Source organism: Triticum aestivum, chromosome 5B (genome assembly GCF_018294505.1).
Source record: "Triticum aestivum cultivar Chinese Spring chromosome 5B, IWGSC CS RefSeq v2.1, whole genome shotgun sequence".
In the NCBI taxonomy this organism is placed as follows: domain Eukaryota; kingdom Viridiplantae; phylum Streptophyta; class Magnoliopsida; order Poales; family Poaceae; genus Triticum; species Triticum aestivum.
In genome coordinates this window covers 544,392,606-544,415,778 of record NC_057807.1, presented here as the reverse complement: position 1 = coordinate 544,415,778, position 23,173 = coordinate 544,392,606, and the positions used below count along the sequence as shown (strand labels likewise).

General features: G+C 44.7%; 1 pseudogene; it reads right to left on the bottom strand.

Moving 5' to 3' along the window:
* Positions 1–10,452: 10,452 nt before the first annotated feature.
* LOC123116851 (BTB/POZ domain-containing protein At4g01160-like) lies at positions 10,453–13,517 on the bottom strand (annotated as a pseudogene).
* Positions 13,518–23,173: the final 9,656 nt, after the last annotated feature.

Sequence of the window (23,173 nt, the reverse complement as noted above, 5' to 3'; positions counted from 1 at the left end):
ATTTTAGGGTAGCAAAAAATACAAATGAATACATGGTATGCGAAAACTTTACTTCCTCCGTTCTCATATTACAATGCACATTGGTTTCACAAAAGGCAAACACTCACAAACTTTAACTTAGTATATAACATACGAAAATAGATTTCATAATAAATTCAATGACGATCGGCTACAACTAAGTGAATTTTAATAGATTGAACTCTGAAAGAATATTTTTCGATCTTTCAGAGTTTGATATTTTGGTAAGGTCTAAATTTTTGTCTGTTGATAAAGTTTAACCTTCGCCAACGAGTTTGTTTTTTCTTTTGGATTTTAGGGTAACAAGAAGTACATGTGAATACATGATACTTGAAAATGCCCCTCCCATCTCATAGTATATATTGGTTTTCACAAAAGTCAAACTTCACAAACTTTAACCAAATTTATACGTATATGAAAATATTTGTCGAAAAATCTAGTACTAAAATACATCTATATACATCCATGTCTCCGACAAGTATTTCCGAAAGGAGGCACTATATACTATGTGAAAATAGATTTCATGATGAATCTAATGGTATCGATTTGGTAGTTGGATGTTGATAATCCTTTCTATAAACTTAAGTTTCACTTTAGAAAATCTAATACACACTATATTTTGGTACGGAGAGAGTATTATACAAGCACTTGGGAGTCTAGGTCAACCATTCCCACGCGCCATTGGTTGATACCCATCCCGCGTAGACCTTGGCACACCGGTTGGACCCTTAGTTGAGAGCACTCGTGCTTGTCTTAGCGGGAGTTTTGTTGCCCACATGGCCGGAGCAAAACTTCCATGTGAGACTATGCCACCACATCCCTTGAATTTTGTGCACGAGACACTCGGAGCTCTTGCCTTCATTTGGAAGCAGGGCTCATTACCACCACAATAACGATCGAAGACAATGGTGGCCAGAAGGACCGCAAGGGGAAGGGATCCCTTATCGGTGGTAAGGTTAGGGTTCTGTGGTCACACAAAGAGAGCGACACAGGAGCTCGAGGTTCTCAATGAAATGTTAGTTTTTCTACAACACTAACTTAATTTGAGGCGACAAGGTCGTAAACAAGGTCGAGATCTATGGTTGCCTTCCATTCTAAGACATGCTTAACTCCAAGGCCAACATGCAACATAAACACATCACTCTTGAATAACAATTGCTCGTGCATCAGTCACCCCTTGGAACATCAAGCGCGTCTTCCGCTCTTAACTGTACTCCAAGAGCCATCAGAATTTGGAAAGATCTTGCCATTAATCTAGGCTCACCAAGATGGTCGTCGTAAGTGTGCCATTTCATATTTGAATTCAAATGATAAAGAATCAATTAAGGTATTGGCATTGGCTACTAAAGGGTAAAAGCAACAAGACGGGTCAATCAAGTGTCAAATCTGAAGAGAAGAAGTTGAGAGTGCACAAGGTCAAAAACATGCCATTACTTAAAACAGAATCACAACCGAGGCGCCCATTTGTTTTATCAATTTGGAAAAATAAGAATTTGCAAAATTTGAGTGCACAAGAGTTGAAAAGGAGGAACATGGCATGGGTTCCCAAAGGAAGTACTCAAAACAAGAATGATGTGCAAGCTTTTATTGCTGCTACTTGTGAGCCGCGTTGGGATTTCCTCAAAGAGGAGAGCATGATGCAGTACAGTAGAGATAAGTATTTCCCTTAGTTATGAAATCAAGGTTATCAATCTAGTAAGAGAACAAAGCAATATTATGTAAAAAAACACCTGCACACAAATTACAAATACTTGCAACCCAACGCGTAGAGCGTTGACAATCCCTCAACGGTTATGAGTAAAATTAAATTGTATAGGTTTTGATAGATAGATCTGACAAAAATACAAAATAAAATAAATAAAATAAAATTATAGCAAGGTTTTTTTGTTTTAATATATGATAGAAAATAGACCCGGGGCCCATAGTTTTCACTAGAGGCCTCTCTCATAAAAATAGCATCAGGTGGGTAGACAAATTACTGTTGGTCAATTGACAGAAAAGCAAATAATTATGACGATATCCAAGGCAATGATCATGCATATAAGCATCACGCCTGCATCTACTACTATTACTCTACAGGTCGACCGCTATCCAGCATGTATCTAGTGTATTAAGTTCATGGAAAAATGAAGTAACATCTTAAGCAAGATAACATGATGTAGACAAGATAAACTCACGCATGAAATAAATCTCATCTTATTACCCTTAATATCAACGATACATGCGTGTCATGTCCCTTTGTGTCACTGAGATTGAGAACCGCAAGATCAAACCCATCACAAAGCACCTCTTCCCATGATAAGAAAAACCAATCTAGTTTGTCAAACCAAACCAATAAATCAAAGAAGAAATACAAGGCTATAACAATCATGCATAAAAGAGTTCTGAGGAAACTCAAATAATAGTCATGGATAGATGTGATCATAAGCTCACAATTCTTCGGATCCCAACAACCATACCGCAAAAAGTCATTACATTAAATAGATCTCCAAGAACACGGAGAACATTGTATTTTAGATCAAAAAAGAGAAGAAGCCATCTAGATACTAACTATGGACCCATAGGTCCATGGTAAACTACTCACGCATCATCAGAGGGGTGGCAAGCATGATGAAGAACCCCTCTATGATCGTTTCCCCCTCCGGCAGAGTGCCGGAAAAGGCCTCTAGATGAGATCTCGTGGTTCTGAAACTTGCGGCGGTGGAAAAAGTATTTCGTGGACTCCCTGGTAGGTTTTCTGATTTTAGAGTATTTATAGAGGCGGAGTTAGCTCAAACAGAGGCTTGTGGGCCCACTAGGTACCAGGGCGCACCAGAGGCCCTGGCGTGCCCTGGTGCCTAGTGGGCCACTTCTTCATCTTCTCTTTCCCTCCCGAAGCTTCCAGGGTCTCTTATTGCCAGTAAAAAATCTCCAAAAAGTTTCGTGGCATTTGGAATTCGTTTGGTACTGATATTCTGCAAAGTCAAAAACAAGCAAAAAACATCAACATGCACTGGGCACTAAGTTAATAGGTTAGTCCTAAAAAATGATATAAAGTTGCTTGTAAATGTATATAAAACATCCAAAATTGATAATATAATAGCATGGAACAATGAAAAATTATAGATACGTTGGAGACGTATTAACTGCAAAAAGTGTGGCAAATGTGAAGAAAGAAAAGAGTGGAAACTATGAATAACTAAGCCGAAGGTTTGCATCCACACATCGAAATCTTTGGTTCACACATCAGCCATATTATTCAACTATGTCATTGATGCCTATGACATGGAATTCATCTTCAAGTATTATTAGTTACTCTCTGTGGCTTATTTATATGCATGGAAGCAATATAATTTCATACATCACGAGAGCAAATCACTATACATTCGATTAGCTGCACATTTGTTGCTAATTTAAATGGATGATACATGATTATCGCCCTAAGAGTAGAAATGGCCGATATATACTTATCACCCTAAGCACATGCAAAATGACTAATCGAGTGTTGAGATAGTTCTTAGAACAAACTTTGTGAAAGTTATTTTTCGGCACACAATCTTTGCCAAAAAATAGGGAGCGTGTGTTGGCACCAGTTTTTGGCATGACAGAAAAGATAATTTTGATGACCTCAAAGGAAAAAAGATTTCAACGTGAAAAATCGTCGTACCGTCACAATGGGGAACTTTGATATTTGGGTAATCTCCATCCAAGGTTGTATGCAACCTTAAGGGCCAAAATAGTGTGTGCTAAAAACTAGAGGTACAACATTGTTTACTATTGTGCACGCCCCAATTCACCCCAAAGATGACCTCAGAATGAAAAGTGTACAACGGGAAAATTGTTCCTCTCGTCGAGTTGACCAAATGTTCTTTTGGGACCATCTTCATCCAAGTCATATGCAACGTGAACGAGTCATCTGAGGAAGCTACTTTGTACATATTGAGTTTGGAAGTTTCGGGCAGAACTTCTAGGAGGTTTCGAGGTAAACAGAGACATTGCACCCAGTGCGTGCAGAAAATAGGGTTTCCAATATTTTTACAGATTTGCGGGACCAAATGCATCCTCAAGACGACCTCAGATGGAACAGTTCTCAACATAAGAACTCTTCGTCTTTTCAATACAACGCAAGTTTGCTTTTTGGACTATCTCGATCCAGCATCATATGTGAGCTGCAAAATTGGCACAACGGGGCTACTTTATACACGCTGAGCCCGGAATTTCCAGTCCTACCAATGTGAGTTAGGGTTAAAATTGACCTTTTAGATGAGATTTGAGTCCTTTCCTATATGTGAAGTCCAGCCACGTCATATATAGATGAGAGGTGACGGCCGATTGAACAACACACAATCGATCAATCCACCTATCACTTTTAACTTTACCTTTTCTTTCTCCCTTGTTCCTTTTCTACCTCATTCTTTGTTCTTTCTTCGTGTTGGAGGGTAGCGATCCACGAGGCCCTATGGAGATTAGATAGACCTAGGGCATCCCATAGCTGCCCCGCCCTGACGGTGTCCCTCCCGTGTGTGGGGGGGTTTGGGTCCTCATAATTTGAAGATAAAATTATCTGTAATAGTTTTGAGATAGAGTGAGAGTAATAGATGGATCTGTTGATAAAATAGTTCGACTTAAGTAGTGGGAAGATTCCATATACATCATGTGAGTCAATGCTCTTTCTTTAGTAATTTACATAGAAGTGAGACCGATGTTGCAAAGAGGAATAAGTTGAGAAACATCGTAAGTAACCACTCACGTAGGACGGGTCGGGATGCATAACGGCCTTCGGTACCGCCAAATACTTCCATTAAAGTACATGGGTTTTGTGTGAATTATTGACTGGATGATGATATTCTTATGATTAGTGCTTGATTTCTTTGTGACTAATGCGAGTTTGCGATCTTACATGCACTTCCACCTATCCATATTTCCTACCCTCTTTGGTATTGAGCATTTCCCACTCTCACCTTGTGACTTCGTGCATCCTTCGTCGATGCACCCAAACCTCGTGGGATGACTTCCTCTTGTTCTCCTACACATAAACCATCTATCTTCTTCAAACTAGCCACCATACCTACCTATCATAGCATTTCTATAGCGATTCCAAGATATACTGCCATGCAATTTCCATCCATCATCATTCATTACATGACTAGAGATAGTTATCGTCGTATAGCCTTGCATGATCAAAAGATAGCTAGCATGATATTTACACCATCCATTTTGATATGTTTGTTATGCTAGATGGCACATACTGGTACACTGCCGGAGTCATTCATTTAGAGTTATATATCATGTTTATCATTTTGATTTATTGAGTTTTAAGTAATTTCGAAGTGTATTGTATCATCATAGAGTGTTCCTCCTATTAGTGAGGATTGCACCATGGAGGTGCCAAAAAAAAGAAAAAGTGCCAAAGAGAGAAAGAGAGAGAGAGAGAGAGAGAGAGAGAGAGAGAGAGAGAGAGGAAGCAACATTGTTATTCCTTTTCAGTATACACTTGTGCTTCGAAGTAGCACCTGGTTTTAGCAGATACCATAAAGTGCTTCAAAGTAGCACTACTGCATTTCATATAGAGAGTTTTCATATGCTTAGTGTTCATGTGCTAGTTGGGAATTTCACATTAAAAAACTTGGCTTCTATATTCCTAAGATGAGCTTCATCCAATGCTTCAAGTCTTTGTTAGCAAGCAATTTTGATGCACACCCCACTAGTCCATTTGAAAAGCTTTCATACACCTATAGTTCTAGTGCATTCATTGCATGGCAATCCCTACTCTTTACATTAACAACGATTATAAGGCCTCTTCATTGCCTAATGATCAGCCACATTGATGCAAGACTTCCGTTCATTTTTGTCTTCTTATAAACCCCCATCATTATTCTCCTTTTTCATCAAGTGCAAAGATTAAGTCCCGTGCTAAAGTATTGCAGGAGTATCGATTGATTGAAATGGGAGGATCACGTGGTCAACTTATGTGGCTGACACTCTGGGTCGAGTTATGATAAGATGTTTTGATATGATAAAACCTTTCCGTATCAAGCCTCATGATACACCTGACATTCTTTCTAAATCTTATAGTGTTGGTGAGTATGACGTGAAAGCATTGCTCTATCAAACGTATAAATAGTTTTATTTGCACATTCTAATGTTACTTGTTTTGTATCAACTATAGACTATTGCATTGCACGCTATTCTTTAAAGTCGTACCTAACTACACAATATTGATTATAATTCATGTTAGTGTCATTTACAGTTAAAATTTTATTATCATCTACACACTTGAGAACGAATAGGAATTAAGCTTGGGATGTTAATATGTCTCAAATGTATCTTTAATTGTTTATTGTTTCATGCTATGTTTATATAATTTTGGCATAGTTTCCGCACCAATTTTATCATTTTTCTAGACTAACCTATTAACTCATTGTGCAATGCCAATTGTTGTTTATGCATGTTTTTTGACTCAGAGGAAAATAAATTCTACAGAGCTCCAAAAGACCACGAAAAATCAAGAAAATATTTTTCATCGGTACACTGCCAGAGGAAAAACCATCACGGTGGCCATTTCCATCAATTTGAAGTCAGCATGATATCCTGTGAGTAGTTTCCTTTGGATTATGGATCCATAGCAGTGGCTAGTTTGTTTTTGTTGGAAATATGCCCTAGAGGCAATAATAATTAGTTATTATTATATTTCCTTGTTCATGATATTAGTTTATTATCCATGCTATAATTGTATTGAAAGGAACTCAGATACATGTGTGGGTACATAGACAACACCATGTCCCTAGTAAGCCTCTAGTTGACTAGCTCGTTGATCAATAGATAGTTACGGTTTCCTAACCATGGACATTGGATGTCATTGATAACGGGATCACATCATTAGGAGAATGATGTGATGGACAAGACCCAATCCTAAGCCTAGCACAAAGATCGTAGTTCGTATGCTAAAGCTTTTCTAATGTCAAGTATCTTTTCCTTAGACCATGAGATTGTGCAACTCCCGGATACCGTAGGAATGCTTTGGGTGTACCAAACGTCACAACGTAACTGGGTGGCTATAAAGGTGCACTACAGGTATCTCCGAAAGTGTCTGTTGGGTTGGCACGAATCGAGACTGGGATTTGTCACTCCGTGTAAACGGAGAGGTATCTCTGGGCCCACTCGGTAGGACATCATCATAATGTGCACAATGTGACCAAGGGGTTGATCACGGGATGATGTGTTACGGAACGAGTAAAGAGACTTCCCGGTAACGAGATTGAACAAGGTATCGGTATACCGACGATCGAATCTCGGGCAAGTACCATACCGCTAGACAAAGGGAATTGTATACGGGATTGATTGAGTCCTTGACATAGTGGTTCATCCGATGAGATCATCGTGGAACATGTGGGAACCAACATGGGTATTCAGATCCCGCTGTTGGTTATTGACCGGAGAACGTCTCGGTCATGTCTACATGTCTCCCGAACCCGTAGGGTCTACACACTTAAGGTTCGGTGACGCTAGGGTTATAAAGGAAGTTTGTATGTGGTTACCGAATGTTGTCGGAATCCCGGATGAGATCCCGGACGTCATGAGGAGTTCCGGAATGGTCCGGAGGTAAAGATTTATATATGGGAAGTCTTATTTTGGTCGCCGGAAAAGTTTCGCACTTTATCGGTATTGTACCGGGAGTGCCGAAAGGGGTCCGGGGGTCCACCTGCCCCGGGGGGGGGGGGCACATGTGCTGTAGGGGGTGCGCCTTGGCCAATATGGGCCAAGGGCACCAGCCCCAAGAGGCCCATGCGCCAAGATATAAGAAAAAGGGGAGAGTCCTCAAAGGGGAAGGCACCTCCGAGGTGCCTTGGGGAGGATGGACTCCTCCCCCCCCCTTGGCCGCACCCCTTCCTTGGAGGAAGGGGCAAGGTTGCGCCTTCCCCCTCTCCCTTGCCCCTATATAAAGGGAGGGGAGGGAGGGGTGGTCGTACCTGAAGCCCTGGCGCCTCCCTCCCTCCCGTGATACCTCCTCCTCTCCCGCAGGTGCTTGGCGAAGCCCTGCAGGATTGCCACGCTCCTCCACCACCACCACGCTGTTGTGCTGCTGCTGGATGGAGTCTTCCTCAACCTCTCCCTCTCTCCTTGCTGGATCAAGGCGTGGGAGACGTCACCGGGGCTGTACGTGTGTTGAACGCGGAGGTGCCGTCCGTCCGGCACTAGGATCTCCGGTGATTTGGATCACGACGAGTACGACTCCTTCAACCCCGTTCTCTTGAACGCTTCCGCTTAGCGATCTACAAGGGTATGTAGATGCACTCTCCTTCCCCTCGTTGCTGGTTTCTCCATAGATAGATCTTGGTTATACGTAGGAAAATTTTGAATTTCTGCTACGTTCCCCAACAGTTTTGTCTCACATGTTTATCAATGAAAAGATCACATGAGCTTCCCTACAAGATTGTGACCCATCTAATGTAATATATTTGCGTGTTTGTTGCGGCATGATGAGTTGTAACTTTGTGATCAGAATCAGATTTATCCATGAATCTTTTTGAGGTATATTTGGTTTTTTTGTTGCATAACTCTTATTCATATATGCTCTCCGATCTATTTGTATTTATGTGGCCAAGTTTGATGAGTGATATTCAAGAGGGGGTTGTGAATGATAGTTGGGTTAAATCTTGTAAATAATCTACCTAGTGACAGGAAGTGGAAAAGACTTGTATTGTGTTGTTCCCATTAGGGATAAAAAGATGATTGCGTAGTTGTCCTTTGAAAACAGGGTGAAGAAAAAATATCATCTACTTCATGTCATCGTACTTAAGGCAATATTCTGTTTTTATGTAATACATTAAGATGCAGGCTGGATAACAGTCTTGGGTGGAGTATTAGCTATAGATGCAGTTGAATAACAGTCTATATATTTTTGGAACGTGACACCCATAGTTGATTACGCGTACATTCTCTGTAGAGAAACCACTAGTGAACCTATGAATCAGAGTACATTCTTCTTCCTATTATTTGAACCTCGATCAACGCTCTCTTTAACAATTCATTGTTTTTATTTACTTCCTTGCTGAAATGAAATCTTTCATACACTTATGCAATTAATCCTTGTAACTAGCAAAGCTAGTGAGATTGACAACATCACTGGTTTCGTTAGGGGCCAAGGGGTTTTAGTACTTATGTGTACAGGTACTGACAATTGGCTATTCTCCTACTAGTTCGACAAAGCTTAATGTCATCCACTTGAGGGCACCAAACCCTTGTACTTAGAGGCCCAATGCATTCCTAGTTCAGAGGAATCACCCTTGCCGAGAGGAACCGTGTCAGCCCTGGCGGGTGTTCGCTGCCCGCAATCAGAGCCAAACTTGTTACCTGCTATGTCCCGATCACTGCCCAAGCCTGACATGTCCTAGGGTTTCCCCTGGCACGCGGGGGAACATGGGGAATGGGTACATCCGCTGTCCTTCAGGAAGGAATGGCGGCACCGCGAGCCGGCATGGATTTCTCCCAACCCAAAAACACCACTACCCACCCCGATCCTCTTGCATCCAACTTGCAGCCCATCAACATGCGCCACCATGGTCTTGACTCCACTCTCACGGTCTCACTGAGGTCACCATCATGAGGCCTAGAAGAAAAAAAAGGGATCGCAAGTAATCGGGGACGACAACACCGAGGCCGCGCGGGAGGGAACTACCTCCACTACCGTCGAGTAGGAGGTCACTGCCTCCAGCGCCGTCGCGGTAGCCGACTGGACGTGGCAGCAAAGGCACACCAGGCCTCCCGAGCCCGACCCATCCCAAATCTTGCCCCCAAAGCCTCCTTCATCACGCTGCAACAACGCACCCATACTCCATACTCGCCATATCCACCTCCAGGGGCTTCGACGTCAACATAGGATCTGCCGATCTGCCCAGGCCCAAATGGGGCCCAGATCTGGGCCGAGCGGGCGCCGCCGCACAACGACCTCCCTTGTCCATGCCAAGATGCCCTGCCGGACCCGCGCCGCCTGAGCGCACCACCAGGAGACGCACCGCCCAATGCAGGGGTGCCTTCGGGAGGGGAAAAGCAGGGGCTGCCGGCCCCGGCGCCACCCGGGACAGGCTCGCCGTGCACGCTGACGATGGCGGAAGGGGGAAGGGAAGGGGGTGGAGGAGGGCCTCTGGGAAAGGGGGGTAGAGGCGCGTCCGGACGCCTGCGGGGGTGATGCGGTCGCGAGAGCCGAAGGAGTCTAGTCCTGCTTGTCTCTCACTATAGTCCTCCCCTCTTTTATACATTTTATATGCTTCATATGTTGTTAAATATTTTTGAAGTGTAAATCGAAAATACTCTTGTATTTTCTTTTCATTAGTTTTAGTTGTTTGTGTAGCACAAAATCATGCATTTTTTTAACAAAATTGTCACAGCAACGCGCAACATATCATCTAGTTGCCAACGTTCCTGTTCCACTGCTAGGAAGTATGTACTAAAATGTCCACCAGCAACAGATTATCACATAATATAAATTCCAAGGATACCACTACATCAAATCAGTCAGCTCCTTAGCCACACATATATTAGCAACTTACAACAAAGAGAGCATTAACTGGTCAGCACCTTCGGTGTATAGCAGAGCACACACATGCAGAGATAACGGTTTCGATACTGGTAAGAGTATGTGAGATGGTGAAGTCTCCAGCATAAAGTTCAGGTTTCTTCATGTCTCCTCCTCGCTCACAAAGAGCAAAAAGGGACTCGGGCGAGGCCCATCAAGCTAGCAGTTGACGCATGCATCACTGGGGCTCCTGCATTATCTTGAGCTTAACTCGCAGATGGAGCATGTCGTCGATGAAGAAGGGGCTGTCGTCAGCAATGAACCCCGACCAAGGAATACCAAGGCGTTGCATGGACCCAACAAACCCCAGACAGTCACTGGTTAAGGTGCCCGTGTGACAGGTCACAAACTGCAATAACGGCTTTCTCTTTGCCTCAAACTCAAAATGTACTGTCCTTGCTGGCCCTTTGTTTCGTACCATCTCTATAGTGAGACCAACATGACCAAGCCAGCATGCCGAGAGGGAGAAGACATGCTCTTCCCAGCTGAACGGCTGACTGCGTACTGTTTTCAGTTTACGCAGAGAGCGGCGCACTGCTCACGCTTCACAGCCCAGTTAAGAGTGCGGCAAGAATAAAAGGCAGCATTGGTCATACCAAGACGCACTAGTGGAAGTAACCGAGAACTCGAGATGTTCCTTCTTTCTTCAGAATTTGGGCAAGGTGAACAGGCCCACCTGAGCACGAAGTCATAGACGGCTACTTCAGAAGCAACCCCGAAGTCATTCCTTGATAAGATGGCCTCAATCCCAGCAGGAGGCATCCTCATAAGTTCATCTTGGAACCTGCAGTGCAGCAAAAACATGTGATTTTATGAAAACAATGTCCACATGCTTCCTAATAATGGGAAAAAGGTGAGGTGTCTCAATCCAATGGGAATATGGGATCACTTACTCTTTTGACAGGAATTCCGTGTACCTTTCGGCAAGGAATTTCTTGGCTGCCTCTGTCAGGTCTGCTACCATTGAAATGGAACATGGGAGATCTAGGCACATCACTGCAGATTCTGGAGTCATAGGCAGGACCATGAGAAGCTGAACGCAACGCTTCATGCAGGAAACGGCCTCAAATTTGTCAGCAGCCATCAGTATATCAACCAGAGGAATGGGCTCAGTTGTTGCTGTCAACTTTCCACTATACATAAAGCGTAACACCTCCATGAAGGCTTTCTCCTCTGTTGAAAATGAAAGCAAGGAGGCATAAGGATCGATGAAACAGTTCAATAAATCTCAAACAGTAACAACAATAAATAAAGAAGTAGAAAAGAAAAAGAATAACAAGTGTTTTACGCAAAGATGACTACTGAAGTGTAATGATCAATTGTGAAACCTGGGAGGCGAAGTCTGTAGATGAAATGAGAGTAGCCAATTAATTATCAAAGTAACTCTAAACAGGCCCCTCTATAATTTTCACATTTTTTATTCAAAGGTGCATACATCAATAATAAAATCACAATGGCAAACTATTTACAGCAGTTATAAAAAGGCAAAGAATAGTACAGTACACTGTTACCTGAATCAGCAATTCTGACTGTTGCCTGCCTCTGGCCAGATTCTTTCATGCCATTTGAAAAAAACTAAGAACCATGAAGCTTATCAAAAAGATGAGCAAAAGATTATAGAACAAATGCATTTCAGTAGGTCGTCAGAATTACCTTGTAAAAGAAACTACTTTTTGCAGCAAGAATCGCCGAGCTGACATAAATAGTCTCAACTCGTAAAACCGGTGTACTCGTCACAGTACAAGATGAGCCAATATCTTCTCCATCATCACCTGCAAAATACTAAGGTTGGATAAATATAGAGTAACATGCAACACTAGGAGAAGAAGGCACATAACAGAATTACTAGACATACTCCCTCCGCCCCGTCCTGAAAAAGTCGCTAGTGCTAGATACATCCGCATGTAGACAAATAAAACAAATAAAAAAGAACCCTTTCGGAACGGAGGTAATACAAATTATGCTACATAAAGTTCTGTTGCATTCAAGTATGTGCAGTGCAGCGGATCGAAGAATAGATACAAGTTTGTTGATTGCTTCGTCGGGACAAATCAGATACGCATTTTGGGAAAACTAATTTCCTACAAATATGAGAAACTTAAACCTAAATTAATTGCCTTAAAAGCGAGTACAGACGAATTTATTACTAGCTAATGAAGAATCATAACCCTCCTTGCCAAATTACTTTGTGTTAGGTTTGTCTAGACGTGGACGTTAGTAATTTGCGATGGAGGATGTACGTTACAAACAAATAAAGAAACACCCCGGAGAAAAAAGGTACTCCCTCAGTCCGAAAAAGTTTGTCTTTTAAATGACTATATCTAGCACTAACTTCATGCTAGATACATCCATTTAAGGAACAGATTTGAAATAAGTTTTTTCGGATGGAGAAAGTATAAACGACTATATCTAGCACTAATTTGATGCTAGATATATCAATTTAAGGAACAGATTTGGGACAAGTTTTATCGGAAGAAGTACTCTTTTAAATGAATATATCTAGCACTAACTTATGCTAGATACTCCTACCTCCATTTGAGGGACAGTTTTGGGACAAGTTTTTCGAAACGGAGAGTACTAAAGAAAATTAGAAGACTAAAAATGAGTCAACGGCACCGACCGACGCACCAACGGAGGCCTGAATGCACGCACCTTTGTCCTCCTCGCGGCGGCGCTTGCGGCTGGCGCCGGACGCGGGCGCGTCGTCGTCGCGGCCGACGACCTCTACCCGCAGCTCCCTGTCAGAGAAGACCTCCACGTTGAAGACGGCCTCGTAGCCGTCGTCCGTCTCCGGCTCCGCTCCCGCTCCCGTCGACATCAGTGGTCTCGCGTGCACGCTCTCTGGCTCGAATCCTGCAGGAGTTGCGGCGAAGGAGGAGGAAAAGGCGACGGACGGAGGCAGCTGGTTGCGTGCGAGTGCTGTGGCCTGTGGGGATATACACTCCGACTACTAGTAACAGCCGACGGAAATGCATGCCGTCCACGTGCGACATCGATCACCGCCACCGTGACTCGCTATCCGTCGTCGTGACTCGGAGGCCTTTTCAACAGAAACGTTTGCAAATACGTGCATACACCACCCACCGCTACGAACACATACAGCGTGCATCCTACTTCTACGAGCATCTTTGAAAAATTAAGCTGGTATATCATTTTAAAATTAATGAAGTTATCATCATCGTCTCGTACTCAACAAAAACGTTTTCTCCCATTGAATGCACATCATCAAAAATCTTAAATTAAATCCAGAAAAATACAAGCACTAAGGCCAACTCTAAGGTATGACCCAAATGGTCCGGCCGCGTCAGTTTGGGGCTAAACGGACACAAAACGCGGCCCTCGGGAGCAAATAGATAAACGTCCATTTTTCGCCCGCTTTCGACCCATTTCCGGCCCAATTTTGGGTCACGTTTGCGTCGAGGTGGACATCGCATGGACGAGCGAGACGCGCACCCTTATCCTCCCCTGGCCCGCCCGGCGGTGGTACAGACGCCCCCTTTCTCTTCCCATTCTCGCCCTTCGCCCCCGCCATCGCCGCTGCCACCCATTGGCGTCCATTTTTTGACCGCCTTCCTCGCTTTCCAGCCAGGCCGCCCCCCAAAACCACCACCACGCCATGCCATAGCTGGCCCACGTCCGCGTTTCACAGGGCCTTTTTGCTGGCGTTCGCGGCTATTTGGTCCTGCAGCCAGTGGGGGAGAAGCTACGACCATCGATGACGCTCATCAACTCCAACACCATCCGGCAGGCACTGCATAGCCGCAGGGCGCCGCCCGCCAGCTTCAACCTTGCCTGCTGCATGTGAGGGGAGCTCGAGGTGCTCCTCCCGGTCGCATCTCCACAACGACCGCAAGGTTTTCGACGCTTTGCTCACAAGGTGCCATGGATAGTGAGGATGAGTATTTCTTTCACAACTTCATTTGTTCATCGGATGATTCATCCTCGGAGGACGAAGACCTTTTAGTGACTGCATTGGTCGTCAGTGACCACATTGCTAGGCAGCGACCTCGGTTCAGGGGGTCAATCCCGGGTCATGCTCCGACCTTGAACCGCAATAGGGAGAGCGGCCACACCCTGCCATGTGCTGATTACTTTGAGAATACCATGCTCTTCAAACCACATCAATTCCGCTGCTTCCGTATGGCAAGAGATGTGTTCAATCCTATTCGAGAGGGAGTGATAGCATATGATTCATACTTTGAGTGCTAAGAGCATGCCCTTGGCAAGCTAGGATTCTCCTCTTGTCAAAAATGCACCACGGCTATTCGCATGCTTGCATATGGAATTCCAGGCAATCTTGTGGATGAGTACGTGCATATGACTGAGTCCACATGCCTCCTATCAATGCATAGTTTCTGCAAGGCCGTGGTGGAAGTGTTTGTCCCTGAGTACCTCAGAGAGTCAACTGCTGCTAATACAAAGACGTTGTTGGTGATCAATGCTGAGAGGGGCTTTCCGCGCATGCTTGGTAGTATAGACTGTCTGCACTGGAAGTGGAAGAACTGTCCATTTGCTTGATAGGGGTAGTACAAAGGGCACGTGAAAGGTGTCACTGTCATACTAGAAGCGGTGGCTTCACAAGATCAGCGGATATGGCATTCTTTGTTCGGCGTGACTGGTTCTCACAATGATATCAACGTGCTTCAGTGTTCTCCAGTGTTCGCAAGGCTTGCAGAAGGCCACTCCCCAGAAGTCAACTTTGAGATCAACGGCCACCATTACAATGAGGGACACTACCTAGCTGATGGTATCTATCCTTAGTGGTCAACTCGTGTGAAGACAATACCCAATCCGCAAAGAGAGAAGAGATAGAGATTTTTCCCAAATGCAAGAGAGTGCTAAGAAGGATGTGGAGCGTGCTTTTGGTGTGCTTCAACCTCGATGGGGTATCGTTCGAAACCCTGCACTGACATGGAGCACCCAAAAGCTTTGGGAGGTGATGACTGCTTGTGTTATCATGCACAACACGATCGTGGGGGATGAGCATGATGACAACATCTACGACCAAGGGTTTGATTTTCAAGGTGAAAATGTTGAGCCTGAGCACCAAGAACCGACAACCTTTGAACACTTTGCCCAATTTTGTCATGAAATGCGTGATTGGCATGAAGGAAATGTGCCCTAGAGACAATAATAAAGTTGATATTTTATATTTCCTTATTCATGATAAATGTTTATTATTCATTCTAGAATTGTATTAACAGGAAAATTGATACATGTGAATACATAGACAAAACACCGTGTCCCTAGTATGCCTCTACTAGACTAGCTCGTTGATCAAAGATGGTTAAGTTTCCTAGCCATGGACATGTATTGTTATTTGATGAACGGGATCACATCATTAGGAGAATAATGTGATGGACAAGACCTATCCGTTATCATAGCATAATGATCGTTCGGTTTTATTGCTACTGCTTTCTTCATGTCAAATACACTTTTCTCTGACTATGAGATTATGCAACTGTCAGACACTGGAGGAATGCCTTGTGTGCTATCAAACGTCACAATGTAACTAGGTGATTATAAAGATGCTCTATAGGTATCTTCGAAGGTGTTTGTTGGGTTGGCATAGATCGAGATTATGATTTGTCACTCCGAGTACCGAAGAGGTATCTCTGGGCCCTCTCGGTAATGCACATCATATGAAGCCTTGCAAGAAATGTGACTAATGAGTTAGTTGCGGGATGATGCATTACGGAACGAGTAAAGAGACTTGCCGGTAACGAGATTGAACTAGGTATGAAGATACCAATGATTGAATCTCGGGCAAGTAACATGCCGATAACAAAGGGAATAATGTATGTTGACATAGCGGTTCGACCGATAAATATATTCGTAGAATATATGGGAACCAATATGAGCATCCAGATTCCGCTATTGGTTATTGGCCGGAGAGGTGTCTCGGTCATGTCTACATAGTTCTCGAACCCATAAGGTCCGCACGCTTAACATTCGATGACGATTTGTATTATATGAGTTATGTGTTTTGGTGACCAAAGGTTGTTCGGAGTCCCGGATGAGATCACGGACATGACGAGGAGTCTCTAAATAGTCGAGAGGTAAAGATTGATATATTGGAAGGTAGTATTCGGACACGGGAAGTGTTTCGGAATGTATCGGGTACATATCGGAGTACCGGAGGGGTTACCAGGTGTGACACTCCAAATTTTTTGTGGTTTTTGTTTTCAGAAAGAGCCTTGCTTGGTTTGAAGAAGGTCTTTTAAACCCTTCTTAAAAACCCTCTTCTAAGTTTGCCCTCTCAAAAATCTTTTCTTGGATTTAGTTTCTTTTAAAAAGAAAACCTTTTTGGTTTTGGGCTTTTATTTGGTTTTGATCCATTCTTGTTTTACCATGCCTCTTATGGCAAAACTTCCCCCAAAACCCCTCCTTCCACTTTGAAACAACCCAAACATTCTGTCCAAACTAATAAAATCCATTCTTGGATTTTTATTCCATTTATTTCCTTTCCCAAAACAATTCTGTCCTTTATTTTGAGCCTAGGTGATTTGCAAAGCAAGTACCTTAATGCCTTTGGTTTTTAGTCTCAACTCAATTCCCCTGGATAGTCCTTGGTACCCACAACCTAGAACCATCAAGATCTACTCTTCTTCTTTTCAAAATTTTCAAATTTCACCCTCTGCAAGTTTGGACCAGATTTGCCAAATTTGGTGAAATTCATATTTCCACTCCTCCAAATATTCCACCAAAATTCAGGCAACCTCTAGTTGCAATGAGAGGCCACTCCACCAAAAACCAGCTCAAGGAAAAATCGCCACAGGCCAAAATCATTCTATCGAACACCTAGCATGCACTGTTACTGTTCATCTTCAGTAAAATTCAGATTCAGTGTCGTTTCTCCGTCAGAGTTTCAGTCACATGTCCACAGTGCACTTGGCACGTTGCTCACAGCCCCTCCTTCTTGTCCGGAGCTCCACGCGCGTGCTTGGCGCGTTCCTGGCGTCGGTGGCACCCTGGCCCGCCTGCGTCGGCGTGTTTTGCGGCGGCAGAACCACCGTAGCGGCCGACAGGGGACAACCCTGCGGCATAACGCCGTTCGGCGCCGCCCAAACCTTCTGAGAGCTCCGCGTGGCCATCTCCTTGCCAGCGCATGCATGCAGAACCGTCGCCGTGGCCTGGCACGCGCAGAGCACGTTCTCTGCCGCCGACGTGTCGTGTGGCCGTTCCGTCAAGGACAGGGCGTAACCACCCCTCCCGTGCTGAGTTGGACACTGGAATGGCACCAATGCTCCATCTAGTCGATGCTCCAGCTCCTAAGCCGACCGTCCAGCCACAGCGCCGCCGTAATCACTCGCCGGACTTATCCGTTCACGGCAACCGCCTTGGTCCGGCTATAAATAACACCCCCGAGCTTGCTCTCGCCCCCGCACAACTCCACCACCTCACCAAACCCCGCCTAGCCACTGGAAGAGCCTCGAGGGGCCCTTCTTCCTCAACTCCGGCCACCTCGTTCCGCCTCGGGCTCCACCTCGATTCACTCCGGTGAGGCCATCTCCGGCGCCCTAACCTCGTCAACAACCCTCTCGAGCAACTAGGAGACTAACCCCCACTCCAATTTGACCCTCGCAGCTATCTCCGACGAGGTCCATGACCACCCGAACCGCCGTCCGCCGGAGCAAGGGCCACCGTCGACACAGTGCTCTCCAGCGACCACCACCACCACCCACAGACGCGGAAGGACGTGCTGATCACGAAGGTACCGTCCGATCCCCCGCCTCGCCGTGGATCGCCGCCAGCGACCACCGCATCTCTCGGGCGCCGTCGCGCCCTGTTTCCCTTGTTTGAATTTTCAAACCTGACAGGTGGAGCCCTCCTGTCAGCCTCTCAGTCGTTTCTTTTAAACGAACCGTTTTCTGGACTTTTCTGCAAAACCCCCCTAGGAGTTTTCTGTTTCATTACAGAAAGGTCCCTGGACCAAAACCCTTATATCTTTTAAACAGAAAAGTGTTTTTGTTTGATTCTTTTTCTGTTCTCTTTAGATTTTTGTCTAGTCTTTTATCAGATTTATTTGAAAATTATTTGGTATACTTTTTTGTGCACCTCGTGGTATTTACGTTACATGCATATTTTTCTTATACCGTAGATTCCGGAGGAAGTGACGGAGCTGCGAACTTCACCCAGTTTGGCTCCGACTACTCCGAACGAGGCAAGCATGTTTGAACTCTTGATATGATGAAGTGTTTGTTGCATGTTTGCATTTTAGGAGTTTTCATGGCATGTTTATGGACATATCATTGAATGTTATATTTCATGCATAGAAGTGGAAAGTAAGTTTCGGAAAGCCATATGTTGTTGGATACATATTGGCATGGCCATGAGATGGCATGAGGATGGGTAAGATGGCAGTGTTGTGACATGCCAGTCTTATGCCAGTCCATTTGACATCAGTGTCATCGTGAAGCAAATCACATTCCCATTCACTTCCTTCCTGTACTGCCACATGTTTTCCGAAAGGAATATGGCTTAGTAAGTTGCAAATCATTTTCCTGGTACACACCAAATAGAGAGGCCGGGATGAGGGTTCCATGGCCCTGGATTAAAGCCCGTCATCCGGTTAGGGGGCATGGGTGTTTCCGGTTGGGACCGAGAGGGGGGCACCCCTTAGAGCGCGCGTATAGAAATTTGATCCCAAGCTATTCGAGGTTGTGACCTCCCCCTCTCAAAGTTTTTCTTGAACGTTGTCTAGGGTGATTTCCTGGCATCGTGAGGTGGAAATGGGTGTGTACTGGTTAAATGTGTTTCTACCGAAATACCATAAACGGAACTAGTCCTTCGTGACTACGGAAATCCGTTGGCTGTGGTCAGTTAGTACAAACTCTGCAGAGTCACAATTTTTTAAATCATCTTGTACTTGTCCAACTACTGTATTCATCTTATCTTGTCAGATATCAGCCTCAGCGACAAAACTCCGGTCGATTACATGTGTGCAAAATCCGGTTAAAAGCTTATTCTTGTGGATGGACTAATCTTGTTATTTACATTTGTTATAAGCCCTGTCTGTGATGTCGCTCAGACGTCCGACGGTGGCATACTTGTTATTACATTTATTATAAGCCCTGTCTGTGATGTCGCTCCGACGTCCGACTGTGGCATTTCTTTTATAAGCCCTTTCTGTGATGTCGCTCCGACGTCCGACTGTGGCATTTCTTTTATAAGCCCTTTCTGCGATGTCGCTCAGATGTCCGACTGTGGCATTTCTTTTATAAGCCCTTTATGTGGTGTCGCTTAGATGCCCGACTGCGGCATGAGCTTTATTTATTTACCTTTCGAGGCGTCGCTCCAGACACCCGATCGGTTTGTCAGCTATTTGTTTTATTTATCAAGTCATGCAAAATATTATTATTGAGATGAGCATCATTATTTTTGTTCATGACGCATTCATGCATACTTTTATTATATCTTTTGTCCGAACTGTCTTGCGAGTACTTTCAAAGTACTCACCTGGCTTGTTGATTTGGCCAGATGTTGATGAAGGCGATCTCATGGATGAAGAGTTGGATAGCGAGTCCGATGCCTAGAGGAGTCCCAGTCAGTCCCGTGCGATTCTGCTTTGGTCACTGTATCATATCCGCTTCCGCCACCCCAGTAATAAATTCATCGAGCCTCACCTCGACGCTCGAAGAGCTTCCAGTTAGGAGCCAAGTTATCCACCACCACTTTTTCCTTGACCTAGTAGCTTGCCACCATACCCCTGTGTCATAACCGCCCTTATGTAAAATATTGGCGAGTTTGTAATAATTTATTGAGTAGCCTCAGCTCAACCCTGTATTATATTTATGCTACTGGTCTTCTGTTTATCAAGTATTTGACTACCCGTGAGGATAATATTTCCTATACTAGGATCTAAAGATCGATTTTCTCAATAAGCATTTTATTAAAAAAGTCGGTCGTGACAGACTTGGTACCAGAGCCAGGCTGACTGTAGGAAGCCACTAGGTGCGATCGCTAATTGGTTATTAGCATGATAGAGTTTATTCATGTTTTTGCAAATATAGTCATTTTCTGGCAGTCAACATAAAATTTATGATCTGATCGTTCAGAATTTTTGGCTACTTTTGTAGATGGCTGGCGACGAATGTGAGTCACAGATGTTCGCCAACATGCCTGAGGGGTTCGTCAAACTCCTCTCCTTCATCGTTCAGGTCGCGATGGGGCCATCCGTGCGCCCAGTCTTCACACTTTATCCACACAAGATCAACGACAGTCTGACCATGCACCAGGCCGCGATGCAATTCAGGGGAGGGCGTGCTGAGATACGCCGCTTCCGATTCTTGTGGAGAGCCATGCCTACAGAGAGGCATGCTATGCAGATGGCTGCCCGCGAGGCGATAGCTCATCTTCGGGACGTCCTTCCTGCAATGAAGACCCGTCGCTACCGCTACCTTCCATGCCACGTGCCTTACACCTGTCACTACTCTTTCTCTTGCCCCAGAGGAGAGCGAGACGAGGCCTTTGAGATGCTTGTCGAGTACCTCCGAGCCCTGGAGGCAGCCTTCGACAGCATGGTGGACGACCTCGTAGCTGCCCGCATGGACTCAATTCATGGCTGTGCCGCCAACAGGAGGGAACTCCTGCACACCGCTCCACCGCTGACTTTTATCTCATCCTCAGCTTCTCATTCACCTACCATTCTCGCCACTGCTCGTCGTCTTCCTACCACCGAGGAATTTAACCAGGCTATTGCACCCACTCCCGTTCACGCTGCACCACTCATTGCACCCACTCCCATGCGTGCTACCCCACCTATTTCTCCCATTCATATTTAGATTACTCCACCTATGGCGCCTGCTCCATCAGCTCAGCGCAGCGTTCCTCATCTGGAACCTATTAGTGAGGAGGAGGTTGATTCGCCAGCGTCACTGCGTCTCCCTCGGCAGGCCAAGGGAGATCCTCACCATTTCCGACTGAGTACGCGTAGACGCCATGTGATGTACCGACTTGTGTAATATGTTTATATGTACATAGGTTGTGAGAAGTAGCCTATTTGCGCATCATGTAGGATCTGGAGAAGTGCACTAGTCTAAATAACATGTCAGGATTATCTACGCATATCCTGAGTGATGTAATGTATAATTATGCCTGCGTGTAAGATATGTAATAGTCCTTCTCCGCGTGCAACCGTGTATTTTCAAAAATATCCTGGAGTTTTAAAATTTTCTTTACGTGTGATTTTATTGACTTTTGCGACTCTCTTTCTTGTCTTACGAGTTTCACAAAATATATCCCCAGAGTGAAAGATGTCTCGTCCTTGGACGCGCTCCATGCCAAATCAGCCAGAAGAAAATTATGGCACACCGCAAACCACAATTTCACTCAGGGACAGACAAGTCAACAGGACAGTGAAACAACATTTACCCAAGTGTGTCGTCTGTATGAACAGAGTTAGCAACAACACCAGGAAATGATGAACCAATTCATCAATATGGGAAGTAACCATGGTCAGTATCAGCAGCAATCCAAATTATCTGAGTTACAGAAGACGCGTCCTCCAACATTTTCTCATACTGACAAGCCTCTTGAAGCCGACGACTGGCTTCGAGACATGGAGAGAAAATTAATTATTGCACAGTGTTCAGACCGTGAAAAAGTATTGTATGCACCACATTATCTCACCGGAGCAGCTGCATCGTGGTGGGAAAACTTCCTGCACATGCACCCCAACGAAAATGAAATAACCTGGGAGGATTTCAAAGAAGGTTTTCGTGGGGCACATATTCGTAAGAGTGTTATGAAAATCAAGAAGAGAGAATTTGATGACCTCAAGCAAAGGACCATGACAGTGTCAGAATACAACAGCCAGTTCACTCTGCTGTCTCGCTACGCCAATGAAGAGCGCATGACCGAGAGCAAGAAGATGGAAAAATTCTTGGAAGGCCTAGCACCCGCCCTTAAATGCCAGCTGGTTGTACATACCTTCCCAGATTTTAAAACACTGGTGGATAAGGCCATTACTCTGGAAAATGAGCGACGTAGCCTGGAAGATTTCCGCAAATGCAAAAGGGACCAGACTACTTTTGCTCGCAACCATAGAAGCAAGACGGAATTTCAAAAGGGTAGTACACACAAAACCCCGACGGATAATTCACGCCCAATCAAGAATTTCCATGCAAGAGACAAGGAGTTCACCTATCGCCCAGGCGTTACTTGTTACGCTTGTGGAGAAGAAGGGCACTATGCCAGGCAGTGCCCCAAGCCAAGGAACTCAGCCCCAAAGCCTAACAATGGTGGGAATAATTCATCGCCAAAGCGAAACAATTTCAACCCCAATAACAACCACCGGAAAGGTCACCTGAACCACGTGACCCGAGAGGAAGCACAGGACGCCCCAGATATCGTACTCGGTACGTACCCTGTCAACACAATACCTGCCATGGTTTTGTTTGATTCTGGAGCTTCTCACTCATTCATTTCGAAGAGTTTTGCTTTGCAAAATAATTTTTCAATGCTTCCCTTGGAAAAATCAATGATCATCAAATCCCCTGGAATTAAGCAAGTGACCCAGAGTTACTGTCAAGGTGTGGTTATTGAATTTGAAGGATTGAAGTTTTACGCCAACCTTATTGTATTGGAAAGCAAAGGACT